Source organism: Hemicordylus capensis, chromosome 3 (assembly GCF_027244095.1).
Source record: "Hemicordylus capensis ecotype Gifberg chromosome 3, rHemCap1.1.pri, whole genome shotgun sequence".
NCBI lineage: Eukaryota > Metazoa > Chordata > Lepidosauria > Squamata > Cordylidae > Hemicordylus > Hemicordylus capensis.
The window spans coordinates 339,715,191-339,734,750 of NC_069659.1; the positions used below are offsets into that span (position 1 = coordinate 339,715,191).

Genomic DNA, 19,560 nt, shown 5'->3' on the forward strand with positions numbered 1-19,560 from the left:
TAAAATTGTCATGCTTCTTCTTAAACCATACATTTTTATGAGTAAATGTATTTTCAATGAGTTTTTTCCCCTTGTAAATATTGAAGTGGTTTCGCTAGTGTTCAGTAATATCTAGAAGCTTTTATAACTAAAAAAAATGCTAAAAGTTCTGCACTTCACTTTGGGCTTGCTTTGTAGTCCTGCATGGAGAGTTAAAAAATATATAAATTTGAATTAAATTGGGCCATTAGCTTGGAAGTTATGAATATTTAAACTTGGCAATTTTACACATGCATATTACATGGTGCTGGTTTTTAAAAGACACATTTCTAATACACCCTTTTTCACTTCTAATGCTCTTAAGATACTTCAAAAAAATTAAATAAAAATGAATGGTAGCAGGGGGGGAAACTAACATTAATGCATGAGTTTATCTTTCCAAACTAAAACAGTAAGCAATGATTCTAAAGTAAAACAGAATCTGTATTTAGAGTTTAACTGAAACACTTTAGATGAACATGTTTTCTAATCCAGTTTTCTTTGTCTCAAAGAGGGAATGACTATAAATAATAATATGATATGGAAATTTGGTTTCCTAGATTTATATAGTTTGATTTTATCCCACTAGGTTTTTGATGGCAAGAACAGCAGCAATTGGAAATCTTCTTGTTGCTCAGATCAAGGAGTAACTTGCCTGATTTTTAATTTGTAGATATGGGGAAGAAAGTTGAAGTAATATACCTGGGATTTAGCAAAGCTTTTATTTTAACTTTAATCCTACTCTGCTTCTAAGAGAGGAACCTTGTGCCCTAGAAGAAATTATAATATGATGTGGTTGATTAAGTGGCTGCATGCAAAGGATCATAATGCAACCAACATCAGATTAGAAAGTGGTATCTGATGGTATTTGACAGGGATTGGTCCTGGACTCTTTGCTCTTTAAAAACATCATTTTTACTTTTATGAGAAGTAGGCAGTAAACTATCAAATTGAATGATGATGTGTACAAGCCATAAGGTTAGTAATAATCTGAATAAATGGGAGAGCTGTGCATGTAGCAACAGAATGCAATTCAATAAAGATGGCTGTAGAGTGTTAATCATAATAAATATAATACCTCATATGTATATATAGGGCTTTAAAGGGGTCAAAGCACTTCACATATATTTTTTACCATAATTGTTACAGTGGCTTTCTAAGGTGGTTTAGTGTTACTGTCCTCATATGGCAAATGAGAGGTCTTTATCTGAGAAACAGACTATTATAACCATGGTTTTGATTATCAGAAACAGGCCACCTTTGGACGTTAAGAACCATGGGGTCAGTGAACACACTGTCCTCTTGCCTGACCCCTAACACACTCCCAGATGAGCCAGAGCTGCAGCCTTGGAGCCTGCAAGTGGGCAGAAACTGGCTATGCACACTTTAGGAATGCAAATAGAACTGTCTTGCCTAGATGTAAAGAGAGGAAAAACCATTTTTCAAGAAGCAAACTCTGAAAGTTCTAGTTACAAAACCTCTGTGTATGCTCAGGTTAACTTTTTTGAACAATATTAGTCTGTTTGCTTAAGGTTTTTGCTGGTTTAAAAAGAGGTTTTGCCAACAAACTGATGTAAACTGATGGGTACAAAACGTTTTGTGCCCGAAAATGGCAATTTCAGAGGTTTTGTAACCAAAACAAAATCAAGAATTAAAAAAACAGAGATTTTTGTTTCCAAATCGAAATGACTCTGTTTTGGATAGAATGCTTTGTTCATCAGAAAAGCATTGCAATTGAAATTGACTTCTTTGACTCTCTCCACTCCAGCTGAGGCACTGAGTGATTAGCAGAAGATAAGATATGCAAAAAAAAATTGAGCATGAATAGTTTAGTTAAGTGTTGTATTCAGAGTGATTGAAATGCAAACTGACCTTGCAAAGGGATTTGGAAGACAGCATTTTGAGACAGAAATACCCAAATATCTTTGGGAGCTCAATGCAATTCCAAAGCTCTTGCTAAAAGCCATGGTATAAATTGTGTGGAGAAGCTTTTCGAGAAGCTGGTTAGGAAAGTTCTCAAATTACACAGGTGTTTCTTTCCAAAGGTTTAGAAAGAATCTCTTGACTTGTTCAGGGGTCTTTTGAAGAGCTATTTTTTCTTCTGATTTTTATGAGTTATAGTGGTGTCTAAGTTTTGATGCCCAAGTTGAGCAGTCTAATGTGATTTAGGCCACAATGTAATTTGGTGGGACATGATGTCTAAGCCAGTGGTTCACAACTTTTGCCATTGCAGGGACAGGTCATCCACATGGGACTACAGGAGACAAAAGGAGGGGGGTGGGGAACACACCTGTCAGTCTATTGACATCCCCAGGAATCTTAGTTGCTTCTCTCTTTCTTGTAACCATGATCCATGGTTTTGCACTTTCTTAAATGCAGTGATGATAAATCTCAACAATTCTGAACAGTAGGCTGATTTGTTTGGGCTACGGCTCACTCCAGTTGAGTTAAATGAACATTTGAAGCTGTTCCATAGTACCAAGGCAGTTTTTTTTTTTTTTAACATTTTATATCCCGCTCTTCCTCCAAGGAGCCCAGAGAAGTGTACTACATACTTAGGTTTCTCCTCACAACTACCCTGTGAAGCAGGTTAGGCTGAGAGAGAAGTGACTGGCCCAGAGTCACCCAGCTAGTATCATGGCTGAATGGGGATTTGAACTCGGGTCTCCCCGGTCCTAGTCCAGCACTCTAACCACTACACCACACTGGCTCGTTGGTCATTCTCTTCACTCTTTCAACTTGTTTATGTGGGGTGGGGCTTCTGGGGCAAAACAGTGGGTTGGATGGAAGTGCCCCAAGGGTGGAGCACCCAGATTACAAATAGGGCAAAGGGCTGATCTCTTAGGAATTTTTGAGGTTTATGCATCTTTAAGATTTTTTCCCCTAGGGAATAATGGAGGTATCAGCAGCCCCATAGCTCCACCTGGGGGGCACTGGGATGGCCCAAAGCAAGTGGTGGTGTAGTGCACAGAGGGTGCCAACCAACCCCCTGGATTGCTAACCCATTGGGGTATTGGGCTTTGTTGTTTCTGAGGTGTTGAGTTTAGATTCTCTGATAGCAAATGAGGTTTTTAATGAAAAACCATCAATCCACACTCATATGCTACCAGAGAATCTACTCTCAGAACACCTCTAGAACAAAACCCTGTACTTCATGGGTTGGCAACCCATGTGAGTGGTTGGCAGCCTATGTGCACTACACCGCCACTTGCTCTGGGCCACCCCAGTGCCCCTCAAGTGGAGTTATGGGACTGCAGAAACCTCCATTAAACCCTACAAGGAAAATCTGAAAGACACGTAACTTCATTAATTCTTTAAAAATCAGCCCTTTGCCAAATTCCTCTGAAACAATTGTGGTAGCTTCCTTGCACCAACTGGGCACTGCCACCAACCACACTCCACTCTGGGCCACCCTTTCCCCCCACCTCACGTAAAGCTATACTTTTCCTGAAACCAACATCATACCCTATGGAGAAAATCTGAAAGATGCGCAAACTTCAAAAATTAACCAAAAATCAGCAGTTTGCCCAATTCTTTTGAAATTCCTTTTGTGGTAGCTTCCACTCATTGGGCACTATAACCCCCACCCACTCTTTTGACCACATGACCCATTTTAAAATCTGAATTAATTCAGATTCAGATTTGGATTAATCCGGATACAAAACAAAACTGGGGTGATTCGGAAGGCTCAATTTCGGACAAAATACAAAATGGGGTTGATTCGGATTTGGTACAAATCAAAACAGAAAAAATACAAAATGCACAACCCTATAATCTAGCAGGTAGGATAGCATAGACCATCCTCCACCAACAGAGGATTAGGAAACATGATCAATAATACAGATGCATTATGTGAGTGTTGGTTTGCAAACTCTGTATCTAATTCCAGTGCCAGCAGTCTTCCTAGGGAGGTTGCTGTCTGAAGTGAATTCCCTAGGAGAATTGGTAATAATTCCATGCATAAATAATAATTTGCAATTAGCTTTTTAAAACAAGAGGATTCATTGATCTGAACAGGGATGCCATTGTTTTAAGCTGGCCCTAGAGGATGCTAACAATGTTATAACACTCTGCTCATGCTGGGAGAATCAAAAAAATGAATCCCTTCTGACATGTACGTCTTTTGTTTAGTGTTGTGAAGGTTGTTTCCCATGTTCTAGCTTCGGGATTTACTGGCACCAAATAAAAGTTTTTGAGATTTGGAGAGTTGGATTTAGGGTTCACCTGCTGGGAATGGGTAAAGCGTAGGAGTGTTATCTAGCTAGGCAGTGAAATGAACCCCTGAGGGGATGAAGCAATAAATGTTTCCCTACCAACACCTGTCTGAAAGCACAGAGGCAGTTGGGCAGCTTTTAGTATGGAGGAAGCAAGGCCCTATGTGAGACCTGTCAACTCTTCCTTTGAAGATGGTGAGGACAGTTTGCAATACTGTGGTTGCTCTACCTACAATTTTCTGCATTTTACTCTTTAGGTGTGGTATCTTCTAGGGATTTAGCAATGTTGGAGTGGGTCCTGGGACAAAAAATGAAGATGGGCTCCTGTGTCCCTTCCTCCTCCTCCTCCTCCTCCTCCTCCTCCTCCTCCTCCTCCTCCTCCTCCTCCTCCTCCAGAGAAATGCTAGGGTGAGAACAAAAAGCAAGTTGTCACCCAGCCAGCAGCCCCACCTGGACCATTTGCCCCCCCGCCATTGTAGCATTGAATTGTAGCTTCATCCCTTATACCCTCTCTCTCAAGATGGTGGCGCGTTCGGACGCTGCGGCTGAGAGCTCCTTGACTTGGAGACGGAGATTGATTTACAGTCGTCAGGAATTGTTGTTTTTTAGAAGTAGAAGGAGGAACTGTGGAAGCTGTGTTGTGTGGGAGCGTCTGTGGGCTTGTAAGATTCCAGAAATCATAAATTACCGGAGTTGGAGGAGGAGGAGGAGGAGACAGAGAGAGCGAAAGCAGAAAAGAGGCTGCAGAGGATGGGGTCCAACGAGAGTGAGGACAAAGTTAAGGAAACAACGACATAAATTATCACTCCCAAGTATCTTTTACTCTAACGTGAGGTCCTTAGTAAACAAATTGGACGAATGGAGGCTGCGTGTTGGAGTTGAAGGTGATATCCGAGATTGCTGTTTGTTGCTGCTCACAGAGACATGGCTTCACTCATATATTCCGAATACAGCTATTGAATTACATGGCTACACGGTATACCGGTGCGATAGAACAGAGAATTCCAACAAGAAACAAGGTGTGTGTGTGTGTATCTATGTAAATCACAAATGGTGCACAAACTCTGTTAGGTTGGATAGCCACTGCTCCCTGGATGTGGAGTTTTTAATGATTAAATGTAGACCTTTTTATCTCCTCCGGGAATTTACAGCAGTAGTATTGACGGTGGTGTATGTGGCACCAACTGCAAACACACACGAGGCCATGAGTATTTTGTATGAGAACATTAATAGTAAACTGAGCAAATACCCAGAGGCGGTGCAGATTATTGCGGGGGATTTCAACCACACAGATTTGAAGGCAGTATTCCCGAAATTTCATCAGCACATCAAGTGTGCAACGAGGGAGGGAAATATGCTTGACAAGGTGTATACGAACATTAAACAGGCATTTTAGGTTAAGCCCTTGGCTCACCTTGGCAGGTCAGATCATGTGTCCCTGCTTTTGACACCAGCGTACATACCTCTCAGAAAGCAAGCCCCGATATCAACACGTACTGTTATAGTGTGGCCTGAGGGAGCCTCTCAATAGCTGCAGAACTGTTTTCAGGAGACTGATTGGAATGTGTTTGACCATCATGATCTGGAGATCCACACATCAACGGTCCTGGATTATATTAAATTTTGTACAGCCAACGTCACCAGGGAAAAGTATGTGAAGATATATCCAAATAGGAAGCACTGGATGACGGGGGAAGTTCGGAGGCTGTTGAAGGCCAGAAACTTTGCTTTTAGAACTGGAGATCGAGCATTGTATAGCATAGAAAGGGCGAATTTGAAGAGGGATATTAAGAAGGCAAAAGCTGAGTATAAAGGGAAAATTGAGAATTATATGAGCAGCCATGACACTAGACAAATGTGGTAGGGGGTTCAGCAACTTATTGGCTATAAATCTAACAATCCATCAACTGTAGAGAGTAGTGCCTCCCTGGTGGGGGAGCCGAATACCTTTTTTGCCCGGTTTGAGGCGACACCGGCAGTGGTTCCAGGAGTGCTGCCGGAGTCACTGTTCTTACTCCCCGAGGAAAATGTTGTTAGAGTGGAAAATGCTGTTAAAGTGGAAGAGGGGGAAGTGAGGTGGGTACTAAAGGAAATAAATGTGAGGAAGGCTATGGGCCCTGATGGAGTGGCTGGTAGGGTGTTGAGAGACTGCTCGGAACAACTGGCAGAAATTTTTACGAAGATTTTCAATCAATCTCTGGCCCAAGCCACTGTTCCATCTTGTCTGAAATCCTCTACTATCATACCTCTGCCAAAAAAATCTAATATAGATAGCCTGAATGACTTTCAACCTGTGGCGCTTACACCCATCATAATGAAATGCTTTGAGAAATTGGTGCGGAATCATATTACGGCTTGTTTGCCAGATAGATTTGATTCTTATCAATTTGCATATAAGAAGAAGAGATCCACGGAGGATGCTGAGACTATGGCCTTACATACTGTCCTGACCCATTTGGAGAAACAAGGGAATTATGCAAGACTGCTTTTTGTAGACTTTAGCTCTGCATTTAATACTATTCTCCCATATAGATTGGTGCCAAAATTATTGGACCTGGGGCTTCCACCGTGCTTATGCAGGTGGATACTGAATTTTCTATCAGAACGTTCTCAACGGGTCAGGATGGGCTCTCATGTCTCGACGGATCTCAGTATAAATACAGGGACGCCGCAGGGGTGCGTGTTGAGTCCACTTTTGTACATGCTTTACACATATGATTGTGTTCCCAATTACCTCAGCAATAGGATTATTAAGTTTGCAGACGACACAACTGTGGTTGGTCTGATTACTGCTGGAGAAGGGAAGTTGGCCTATAGGAAGGAGGTGGAGAGGCTGACAGAGTGGTGTAGGGAGTAAATTATTCCTCAATTTAAAGAAAACAAGGAGATCATTGTGGATTTCAGGAAATGCAAATTGGATTTCCAGCCACTCATTATTGAAGGGATTTGTGTGGAACGGGTTTCGGTGTTTAGATTTCTGGGAATGGAGCTGAGAGATGACCTGACATGGGGAGCAAACACCAAAGATCTGGTGAAGAGAGCACAGCAGAGATTATACTTCTTGAGAGTTCTCCGGAGGACTAATCTCTCAAGTAATCTATTGTTGGTGTTTTATCGCTGTGCTATAGAGAGTGTGTTGACTTATGGGATCTGTGTGTGGTTTGGGAGTTGTACAGCCAGAGAAAGAACACTGCTGTCCAAGGTTGTTAAGACAGAGGAGAAAATAATTGGATGTACTCTTCCTACCTTAGATCAAATCTATGCCACTAGGTGTTATAATAAAGCTGTGGAGATAGCGCAGGATCCCACGCACCCTGGAAACGATCTCTTTCAGCTTCTGCCTTCGAGAAGGAGGTATAGGGTCATAAAGACCAGGACCAGCCGCTTGAGAAGTAGCTTCTACCCAAAAGCGGTCTCAGCTTTGAACGCAGCAAAACACAGCTTCTGAGGGTTTTTTTGTATTTAGTTTTTAGAGTTTTTAAGTGGGTTTTTAGTGGGTTGATGGGAGGGGGGCGTATGGGTATATGTTTAGATTATTCTTGTTAGGTCCTGTAGTAGTGGTTGTAGATTCTTTTCAATCTCGTTGTTCTGCACAGGACAATGACAATAAAGATTTATCTATCTATCTATCTATCTATCTATCTATCTATCTCTCTCTGCAATTCAGGGGCCACGCTCTCCCATGTGGCCTTAGTGCTTTACACAATTGGGCTTTGCGCCTGTCTAGCTTCTCTTCAGTTTTCAGGCATCAGCCCTGCCCCCTCCGGTCATTTGCCCAGGCTCCCTCCCTCAGACTTCTTTCATCCACCAACTGATAGACTTTGTTCATGAGTTGCTCTGAGCTAGAACAACAACCACAACCAAAAAATGCTTTTTATCCCTTGTTTCTCCCCTCTTCCTTCTTTATTATTGGTTTGTTACTTTACTCTTTTGGTTTGTGTCTTTATTTCCCCCTAGGTCCCCCACTTCCCACCCCATTTTGGGTCGGTGTTTTTTCTCGTCTGTGTCTTCCCCGCTGATGGCCAGCAAGGTCACATTTAGGTTTTGTGTCTGCCGCAGGGTCAAGCTCCCCTCCATGGATGGGTACAATCACTGCATTTTCTGCCTCAGTGAGGCTCACAAAGTTGATTTCTGTGCACACTGCACTAAGTTTGGCAAGCAGGACAGAAAAAACCGGGCCTTCCGCCTGAGACCGTGGCATTGGGAGCGGGCTCTACAGTCCTCCCGTGAGGTGTCCACTCAAGTCATGGACACAACTTTGCCAACCTTGGGCTCACAGCCCACCACCATGGCAGCACCCATGGCTACCCCAGAGCCTGCAGCTCCTTCTCCATTGACCCCTTTACCTCCTGCCTCAGTAACGGAAACCAATACTGCCACTGTTGCCTCTAATGCACTGCCATAAGGTTCAATGGCTTCAAATTCACAACTGAAAAAGAAAAAGAACCGAGAAATTGTGCTCAGTGGTTCGTCTAAACTCCTGACTCAGCCATAAAAATGCAAGCTTCCTGTTTCTTTGGCCCCTGCTAAGCTGAAAAAGAAGCATAAGCTAGCCTCAGCAGTGCCAATCCAGCAGGAGCAATCTGCTCCCCTGCATTCCATTAACTCTGAGCAGGATCAGGGCAACTCAACTCTCCACCTTGAGGACCAGTTCGAACCCGAAGACCAGTTTGAACCCAAAGAGCAGTTCGAACCCTAGGAGGACCTCTGTACCGAAGGCCAGCTTTACCATTCTGAAGCTGAATATCAGTATGAACAAGACAGTCGTACTGATCCAGAGGCAAGAAAAAATGAGGAACAATTATACGATGACAGATCATTGGAAATGGATGATTTCCGTTCAGAATTAGAGGCTTTGTGCCTGAACCCCAATTGCAGACACGGTTTCCAGGCTCATCCAAGGCCTCTCCAGCCATGCAACCACAGTCAAATCTCATTACATCGATCAATACTACTCCAGTTGGGATAAGCGCACTGTTTATCACTCATATCATTTAACTGACCCATATTATAGAGCTCCAGGTGACTTTGACTCCTCTTCACAGCTTTACTTATCTCATTCCCAGTTGGACCAGTGGGAATATGACTAGCCTCCCAGGGCGAGACTGCGTTCTCCATTAGGTGGGGTACCAGAGACCCACCATCACACTGCTACCAGCTGCCACAGAGGCCAGACAACCATACATTCAATGACCCAAACCTCAAGCCCCTCCTGCTCCACTAAAGGTGCAACGAAATAAGACAGACCCACACCCACTATTTGGTCTCAACATGCCCCCATTTCACTTTCCATGAATGCAGTCTTACTAGAAATCGCAAAGTCTTCTTGGAAGAAACCATCTTCCTTACCCCAACCATCTAAGTGCCTAGAAAGTTTTTATAGAGTGCACACAGAAGATGAACAGGCTGGGGCCTTTCTTCAGTACGACCCCATGCTCAGTTCATTCATTGTGTAATCCTCATAGAACTCTCCCTGCCTCTACACCACCAGACAAGGAGGACACATAATTGGAAACGTTTGGCAGATGCATTTATTCCATCTTGGCATTACATCTCAAAGTTGCCAACTACCAGGTTTATAATGTGTGCTACAACCACTTCTTGTGGGAACATTGTTAATGGAACTGCCCTGGGGTGTTTGGTCAGCACCCCAATGTCTGGGCTGTGTGGGGGAATTAACTCTTTAAGGGGGTCAGTTCTACCAGCTTTAATTTGTAGAAACATTTGGACTCAAGAAATGACTGGATTGAGACAAGGTATAGCTTTTCAAAATTAAAAGAAGAATTTATTTTGAAGGAGGGGGATACAGAAAGAGAATTGTGTGATTAAAGCAATTAAAAATACATTTCTAGATAAGTCTGTTACTATGAAGCATTTTAGCTTAAAGTCTAATTTGTATGAGATCCCAGGTGGGAAAGAGAAAAGAGATTTGAGAGATAATTGTAGAGTGGGTTGGAATTAAGAAAGGGGAGCAGAAGATAGTTTTGTGGCTCAAGGAGGGTTGAAGGCTCATATTCACCTGATCTGGATGACGAGACCCAGGGGCTCCTGGACGGACTGCAGAGTCTCGCACCTCAGCGTGATGGGAAGCAGGAGGCGTTTAGAGGTTAATAGCGGGAGAGGTGCCCATGAGAAAGGTTTATTGTGGGTCCAGCTTCCTATGGGTGCAAGGCAAGCTGAATGGATTGGCACAAGGACCGATCCCGATAGTGATTTAAAGATCTTTGTAGGTTGTAGGAGGGAAAAGGCAATGCCCAGTGGAGTCCCAAGTATAGCATAAGAGGGAACACGAAAATTGCTTGTTGGGGTCCTTGGAGTCTCCAGTGTATAGCATGGGAGAGCACACCGGGTCATGGAACTGGGTATACTTGTATCCCAAAACGTGCCTTGGGGGCACATGCATGCTGTTGTACTTTGTTGATTAGAAGGGCCAGGGTGGACCTCGACATAATGCATTGTGTTTGATCATTCTTCCTGGGTGTGACAATGTGGGGATCACCTTTTGTGTGCAAGGCTGATTGTGATGAAAATCAGAGTATGTAGGTCGCAAAAGAGTATCCATGCTGAGACGGGCTCTTCAGTAATCCTATCAATAATTTCAAAGGGTACACCTCTAGGTCTACATCACTGACTCATTTCCTCTGTGATGGGGAGAACATTACTTCAATACCTTATCTACTTTTCTTCCTGCTTGGCATAATTGGCTCATTAGCATGTTGTTATCTCCTGTGAAAGGAGTGAGGGGAGTGAGGTGGTTCACTCTAAGTTTAGAATGACCTCTCTATAGTTAACTCTCAAGTCTGCTTAGTTGGGGCTCCCACATGGGGAGGGGGGTATACCTTATACCTGTTCCAATTCTCTTTGTTTGCAGCCAAATCTAGGGGTGACTAGCTCAGTACCAACTAAGTGACTACTCCCCTTGTGTACCATAAATTGAGAGCTCACATTGTGGTGCAGCTCCTGAGCATATCCAAAGTGCAATCTCCAAGCCTGGAGATGCAACTGCAAACAGGGAGGCTCCTGAGAACTGGGTGGAATTAGCGTGGCTAGTAACAATGCCTATCCCCCTTCCTGGCTAGTAACAATGCCTATCCCCCTTCCTGGACCCCCTTCCTGGACCACCTTCCTCCAGACAAGAAACATCCTGCCAAGGTGTTCCTTAAGGAGGCAACTCAGTTGGCCAAACAAGAACTCTATTCAGCCAGACACTCAGCTGAATGTGCTTCCAAAGTCATGGCCACTTCGGTTGCCATTTGCTGTCACGCATGGCTGTGTTCCTCCAGCCTCACGTATGATGCCCACTGTCGCATAGAGCACCTCCCCTTTGAAGGCACTGCCTTCTTCAGGGAGAAGACTGATAAGATCCTCTAGAATGTTCAGCACCTCAGAAACATGGCGTGCTCTATGAGCTATCAACCCTCATCATCACAACAACACAGACCTATCAGATGGAACTGTAACTAGCCTCAGAGGCCTTCCTTTTCTCAATATCAATATCTTCAGAATGACCGCTTCTTTCGCTCCTCGTGTTTTCAGCCACACAACAAACGCTCCTCCTACACCACTCAGCACCCAACAGCGCAAAATCCAGGCCAGCAATCTTGTTCCCAAAGAAACAGTGACCCCTCCTTCCAATGCTGACTGGGGGACTCGCCTTTCTCCCTTTTTTCCAGCCTGGGAAACCATCACATCAGATTCATGGGTCCTCACAATCATAAGAATTGGATATGTGCTGGAGTTTTCATCTACACCCCTATGCAACCAACCAGTCACTACCAAAGCTACACCCGCTCTTCTGGTGGAGGTAAATTCGTTACTCGACAAACAGGACAGAGAAATGGTTTACAACCTGGCATCCCAGGGGTTCCACATTCCCCAAACATGACAGAGGACTCTGTCCCATCTCTGTCCCATCCCAGACTACACCTGCATGCGTGGTAGATACAACCCTCTTCCCAGAGGCACTTCAGTGCGTCCTTTCAGCCACCACCAACAAGAAACCTGCAATGGTAAAATCTTGCCTACACAAATGGACATGTTTCCTCAACTTCCTGTGTTCTCGGGGTGTGTCCCCCACGGATGTCTTCATGGAACATGTATGTACTTACCTTCTTTCCCTGAAGGAGGCCGGCCTAAAACTATCCTCTCACTTGGCAGCTACTGTGGCACTCTTGTCCCCGCTTACCCCATCCTGGTTCAGGAACCCCACCAGCCAACACTTCCCGAAGGGTCTTTCTCATCTATACCTGGACGCACCTGTTATGGACCCAGCATGGGACCTTTCACTTGTACTTTCCTGTCTCATCAGACACCCCTTTGAGCCTCTAGCATCTATTTCCCTTGATCAACTCTCCTGTAAGGTGGTGCTCCTCATAGGCATCACATTCACCAGGCATGTTGGCGAACTTTGTGCCTTGAGGATGGACTACGCTTACCTGATTTTCCACAAGGACAAGGTGGTTCTCCAACCAGACATTGCCTCCCTTCCCAAGGTTGTTTCCTCCTTCCATTGTTCTCACCCTCTCACCTTACTAGTGTTCTTTCCCAATACTACTGATGCAGTGCAGAGGCATCTTCATGCTCTACACATTTGCAGAACTTTAGCCCATTATGTTCACAGGACTTCTGCTTAGCATTCCTCCCAGGCGCTCTCTGTTACTCACACAGGCCCCAACAGGGGTCAACATGCCTCTTCCCAGACCATCTCATGTTGGGTCATCAAGACTATCAAACTCTGCTGCTACCAACTTGCTAAGGAGGACATACCTGCCTCCTTAAGAGCACTCTCCACTAGAGCTGTAGTGGCATCCACCACCTCCGACAGGGCAGTCCCTCTGGAGGTCATCTGTCTAGCCACCACTTGGGCATTGCCTTACTTGTTCATCCAGCATTGTGTCCTTGATGTCCAATCCTGCTGAGATGTGGCGTTCGGGGCAGCATTCTTACAATCACTCTTTGCCTGACTTCCTCCTTCCAGGTGAGAAATGCACAGGGTGCTGCTTGCAATTCACCCAGTCATGTAAAGCACAGAGACCACTTCGAAGAACGACAGGTTGCTTACCTGTAACTTGGGTTCTTCTAATGGTCATCTATGCTCTTACACGACCACTTATTCTCCCCTCTTTGAGTTCTTTAGGTTGACGGACTCAGTGACGGAGGGAGCCTGGGCACATGCACACATGACCAGCGGGGGTGGGGCTACCTCCCCAGAAATGAAGAGAAGCTAACTTGGAATGATTCTGATGAGGTTTTTGTGCAGGTGCAAAGCCCAATTGTGTAAGAGCAGAGATGACCACTAGAAGAACTCAAGTTACAGGTAAGCAACTTCTTGTTCCTTGTTGGCTTTCAGGAAGCAAGTCAAAGCTTCCTTATCCCATCTGGGGTTCATCTTTTAGTTAATAACTGTATTTTATTATTTAGTTTGAGTGGTTAATGTTTTGCTTTCAGTTATTCAATTTGTGACACTTGCTGCCACTTGCCTAACACAGAAGATAGGGGCACTCTTGTGCTGGTATTGACACAAAACAAGGTGAAGTAGGCCACTTCAGAAAGTAGATGGTGGGCCAGTTTTCAGGCCAGGTTATGGGCCAACCAGCACCTCTCCCATAGGGTTCCCAGATGTGAACTTTTACCAGGATTTGGGACTATTTTAATACCCCTCTATTTCTGTGATGGAAGGGGTGTCCGGAGTTCCAGCGACCCTGCTACAAGTGTTGTGGAGTGGCTCAAATCATTCAGTAGCTGTCAACTGTGAAGGCCAATTGGAAACAGTGGGCTTACTCCTGTGTAATGTTTGCTGTGCGGTGGCAGGCAGAGCTCATTTGTATGCTGCTGCTGTGCTGGCAATTCCCATCCCATTTCCCCAGCCAAGTGTTTTTTGCAGCAGTTTTCTAAGTGACTCACTGTGACAGGTCCAGTGGTCCCAGTGGCCCCAAGGAGGGACTTCTTCTGACTGTGTCTTGTGTCTCTGCTTGAGTAGCCAGCAAGCTTTCTCCAAGTCAGGGAACCTATGCTTCCCCTATAGGTACCAGTTTGGTACCTGGTGTGTCTCCCTCCCCAAATGAAAATAAAATGCACAATTTGTCCCATGGGATTCTGTGATCCACTCAGAAGAGGGCTGGTGTTTGAATTGTGTGGGAAATGGGGCGTGTGAGTTGTATTTATTCTCAAACTATCCTGTTTTTAGCAAAGCATGCATATATTATTCCAGTTAGCACATGTATGCAGGTTTTTTAATGCAAAGTGGAGACTTTTTAGAGACCTTTTTTTGATGAACAGCACCATTTCCACTTATTTGGTGACAGATTTTGACTATTTTCACCATCTGGACCTGGCAACCCTACTCTCCCATGATGCCCTGTAGAGGAAGTGAGCTGAAATGGCACCACATTTTTTCCTTTTCCCTTCCTAATGGCAAAGGCAGGAAGGGAGAGAGTGGAATAAGGAAGGAATTGATTTGATTTTAAAAGGCGGGGGGAGAGAAAAGAGATGGTAAGGAGGCGTCATTTCCTGCTCATCCTCAGGCAGCAAAATTGTCATGAGTGAGTAGTGGGATACCCAGAGAAGGGCTTGGATTAATGGTTGACTCCTGACTAACCAAGCACTTGTGGAAGGATGTTGTGCTAGTATAAAGCTGTGTTGCACTAGCTGCTTGCCCTAAGTCTGGTGATTCCATTCCAGTGAAGTATTGTGCTACTGCAAGCATGCTTGCACATTTGCGCACATGTGGCATGCCTCATCTGTTTTAAAGGGAAATTTTGTGCAAGAGCACAAGAGTGCAATTTCACAAATCTACATTTCTTAGTGCAATGATGTGATCTCCTTGCACTAGAGCAACTTTATTCATTATACAACTACTTCAGCAGGCTATCGACCCAATGATCCTGATTAATGGCCAGCAGCGTTTCCTGTAACAGAAAATTCCAGATGTTGTTGACTACAACTCCCAGCATTCTCAGCCAAAGCCCACTGCAGCAAGGGATTTTGGGAACTGTAGTCAACAATATCTGGGATTCCCTCTTAAAGGGAACAGTGCTGGGGATATTTATATGGGAGAAAGTGGTCCTTCAGATGTCCAGGTTTCAGGATTTTGGAACTAGCATAGCCGTTTAGACTAGCATAGCCATGTAGATTCGGCTATGCAGCGATATCACTGTTGGCAAAAGAGGGTAATGTAAATGAATAAACAGGAGCTAAACAGGAGTCAAAAAGGAAAGGGCAGTGCCTGAAATGTTAATGAAAAATTGTAAACTGTGTACAGCCTGATCCCATGCATAGTTTCTTGGTAGCACAGAATTCAATGACTTAAACTTAGATAAGTAGGACTGCAGCCAAAAATTCAGGTCTAATGAAAACCATCTTCACAAACTTACACAGAAGCCTGTTCCTTCAATGCATGAATAAGAGCTGGCAAAAGTTATCTGCATTCTTGATGTTTGATGTTTTTAGTTGGGGTATAAATATATGTAGCACTCTTTTATTGCAGTGATGCACAAAAGCAGTTACCTTTTCCAGTCTTGATGCTGATATACCCAGCTGATGAACAATCTCTTAAAGAGAAACTCCTTTGTATTTTTATTCTGTTGTGACAGACTGAAGAGGTAGAAAGATACCTCTGTAAAAATTCACTGTCACTATCTCCATAATCTCTACTTCAGTGAGCTTCATCCAAGTGCGAAAATGGAAATTTTAACCTGCCAAGCGTCAGTCACAAGCTGAAATGAAAAAATTGCAAGTTAATAACAGCAATGCATTTTACAAAAAAATAAAAATAAAAATTGCTGGCTAATTTAGCATTGCTTTGTGCAAGGTCACATTTAGGGAGGGGTGTGTGTGTGTGTGTGTGTGTGTGTGTGTGTGTGTGTGTGTGAAATTATTTTATTTATTTTAGTTCTGGAAAGTCAAGAGCAAAGTAGTGGCAGGCAAGTTTTAATGCTCAAGGTTATCTGATGTCTAAGATGAGAAATAAATGATGCTTCCAGCTTTATTTGCTTAAAAGTGGGCAGAGGGATCCTTTCCATAGCGATGAAGTGGAAAGTCTGTGCTATTCTTTACGGTAATGATAAAGTCAATGGAACATAAAATCTGAAAAGGAGGGCAAGGAGAAAGAGAGAAGGGAAAATTCTGAGTTATGTCTCCTAAAGCAATATTTCACCTTCACAATGGACATCTGATAATATATACCTGATACCATACTTTGGAAAGTACAACTTCTTAAGCCAGTACAGAAAATGATGGCCCACTACAGAAGGAAGTATGTATGTATGTATGTATGTATGTATGTATGTATGTATGTATGTATTTTTGCATCTATATACCACCTTTCATTAAAAGACAACCCCAAGGCGGTTTACAAAAGTTAAAACATACAATAAAAAGACAATAAAAACATCAAGCTAAAAAGTATAAAAACATATAAAAACAGGCATTAAAACAATACAACAGATAAAAACACACAGAAGCAGCATTAAAAACGATTATGTAAAAGCCTGGGTAAAAAGCTTTCTAAAAGCCGTGATGGAGTCCGAGGAACGAATGGCCACTGGGAGAGCATTCCAGAGTCTGGGAGCAGCAACAGAGAAGGCCCTGTCCCGAGTGCACGACAGCCGGGCCTCTCTCATTGTCAGCACCTGGAGCAGGGCCCCCTCAGATGTCCTCGACAAGCGGGCAGCAACCCTTGGGAGCAGGTGGTCCCTCAGGTATCTCTGCAAGTATTTACAAGAAGTTGCTTGTGTGGTAAAAAGCCTTTTGTTTTGAACTGTAGGGCTGGGTGTCACTGAAGTGATCAAAATCAGATTTTATCTTTGTAAAAAATTCTGGCTGACATCTTGTCTAATGAAGTACTGGTGTTGCTATTATTGGTGATGCTAATGAAGTTCTGGTGCATGCAGCTGGTGTTGCAGCTGCATGCACCACCTGAAAATATGTCCTTGAGGCTCATATATTTGGGTGCCAGTAGCTATTGAAGGCAGGCAGCTGTTGTAGCGTATTGGTGTGTGGAAATTTCCTTTCCTGACTCAGGTCACTTAATGAATAAACTAGCTGAAGAGAACTGGTTTTGTAGTAGCAAGCATGACTTGTCCCCTTAGCTAAGCAGGGCCTGCCCTGGTTGCATATGAATGGGAGACTAGAAGTGTGAGCACTGTAAGATATACCCTGTAGGGGATGCAACCGCTCTGGGAAGAGCAGAAGGTTCCAAGTTCCCTGCCTGGCATCTCCAAGATAAGGCTGAGAGAGATTCCAGCCTGCAACCTTGGAGAAGCCGCTGCCAGTCTGTGAAGACAATACTGAGCTGGATGGACCAATGGTCTGACTCAGTATATGGCAGCTTCCTATGTTCCTAGTTCTCAGCAGTCTTTGCCTCAGCTAGCTCAGGAATGACTCTTATCAGGATGATAAGCGTGCTCAGTGAGCTCAGTGCTCAGTGAAGCTGCCTATGAGGGATTTAAAATCCTTAACTTTCCAAACCCAGAAAGCTAAGAAAAGGAGTTCTAGTAAATCTAGAAGTTTCGGTAGGTTGATGCTGCCACCAAGTCACTGCTTTAGAAGGTCTTTCCCAATCGGGTTTGGGGTGACTAGCAATCCCCGTTTCACTTTGCTTCCCCTTGCCAGTAAGCAAGAATAAAACCTCCCTCCATGTGTTTGCCTGCACGCAGAGTTAATTTGTTAATTTGGCCAAGCTGTCTTTGAGACGTGTTCTGCACCAGATAAATCTCGCTTATCGTCCCCACCCCCACCCCGCTGGGTTAATACTTCAACCTTCTGAGGCTTGTAAGAAGAACAGAGAAAAAAACTTTTAATCAATTACTGCAGACTGGTTCTCTCTGAGGCTTTTAGCTTTTTAGATACACTTCAGAAATTATTAGTTGATTACAAGAATACTTCAACAGCACCCTGAACGATCCTGGGGTAGCACACTTTAAAATCTTAGTTACTTAGTTGCAAAGAATAGGTATTTAGGAACATGCAAAATGTACTCACAAAAGTAAAATAAATTCCTGGCACACAGTCTGACTACACAAATTGTTCTCTTTGTTGGGAAGCCAAAGTCCTGGCTTCTTCCCTTAAAACTCACCTAACTCCTGATGAGAATCTAGCCTCCTGCAGATCTCTGACCAAGAGATTATCCTGCAGCCTTAGCCATGAAGCATTTGACCTCCTGCTAGTCCACACTCTATGTCCTGACTTCCTCCTTCTCGTTCCCAGAAATCCCAGCAGCTCTCATGTCCCACCCACATGGTCGACTGATTGGTTTGAGCCCTGGAGGTCATCAGCCTGTCTGTCAAGACAAGGGTCCACTTCCTGTTAACTCTTTAGAGGGAGGGGAGACTATCATTTATTTATTTATTTATTTATTTATTATATTATATTTCTATACTGCCCAAAATGCAAGTCTCTGAGCAGTTTACAACACTCGGAACACTAGTGCAGCAAGGATCCAGACTATTTATGGGCTATAACCAAGACCTTGAATTTCCCCCGGAAACATATTGGCAATCAGTATACATCTTTTAAGATAGAAGTGATTTCCACAAAGAATTCATTAAACACATCACAGCGGGTAATCGATAGTTCCAGATTCTGATTTAAGGGAGGAGGGGCACTCACTAGCCCTCTCACAACCCTGAACAACTCCGCCGGATGTGAACTTGCGGATGCAATACGGGCAGAAAAGAATCGCTTTCTTGCCGCACATATGGCCTGAGCATAGGTCTTCAAATGAGCTCTATGTTGCAATCTGTCGGATTCAAGCCGAGTCTTTCTCCACTTGTGCTCCAGTAGTCTACCTCGCTGCTTCAGCCGCAGTAGTTCTTCCGTATACCAAGGGGCCAATTTTGAAGCAGGTCAGAGAGGACGCTTAGGAGCAATCATGTCTACTGCCCCAGTGAGTTTGCTCTTCCAGTTCTCCACCAGGGCATCAACAGGATCACCAGCAGAGCCAACCCTCCAAGGCTTCTTGAAATCCTATTGGATCCAATAACCTTCTCGGGCAGATCATCCTAATAGGTCCCTCGCCCCTGTGAAGGTGGGAAGTGATTGTGAGTCCGACCATAACCAGATGGTGGTCCGTCCATGACAATGGGGAAATCACAGGATTCCCCACCCACGGAACACCACCCTGATCAGAGTGAAAGACCAAATCAAGCGTGTGACCAGCAATGTGCATCGGCCCCGAGACCACTTGGGATAGGTCCATAGTTGTCATGGCCGCTATGAACTTCCGAGCTGCCCTGGACAACTTGGTCCCAAAGTGAACATTGAAGCCCCCAGCACCACAAGCCTGGGGGACTCCAACACCAAGTCTGAGACCAAGTCCGTCAGCTCGGTT

General features: G+C 44.1%; 1 protein-coding gene and 1 long non-coding RNA gene across 9 annotated transcripts in view; one reads left to right on the top strand and one right to left on the bottom strand.

The window, feature by feature from the left end:
- The window catches only part of NAALADL2 (N-acetylated alpha-linked acidic dipeptidase like 2), a 1,287,075-nt gene that overhangs the window by 55,284 nt on the left and 1,212,231 nt on the right, over positions 1–19,560 (top strand). The gene's annotated exons all lie outside the window — the stretch shown is intronic.
- Positions 15,695–19,560, bottom strand: part of LOC128351029 (uncharacterized) — a 64,884-nt gene continuing 61,018 nt past the window's right edge. Inside the window, exon 3 of the long non-coding RNA XR_008319558.1 lies at positions 15,695–15,946. This is a non-coding gene — a long non-coding RNA (uncharacterized LOC128351029). The remainder of the gene's footprint in view (positions 15,947–19,560) is intronic.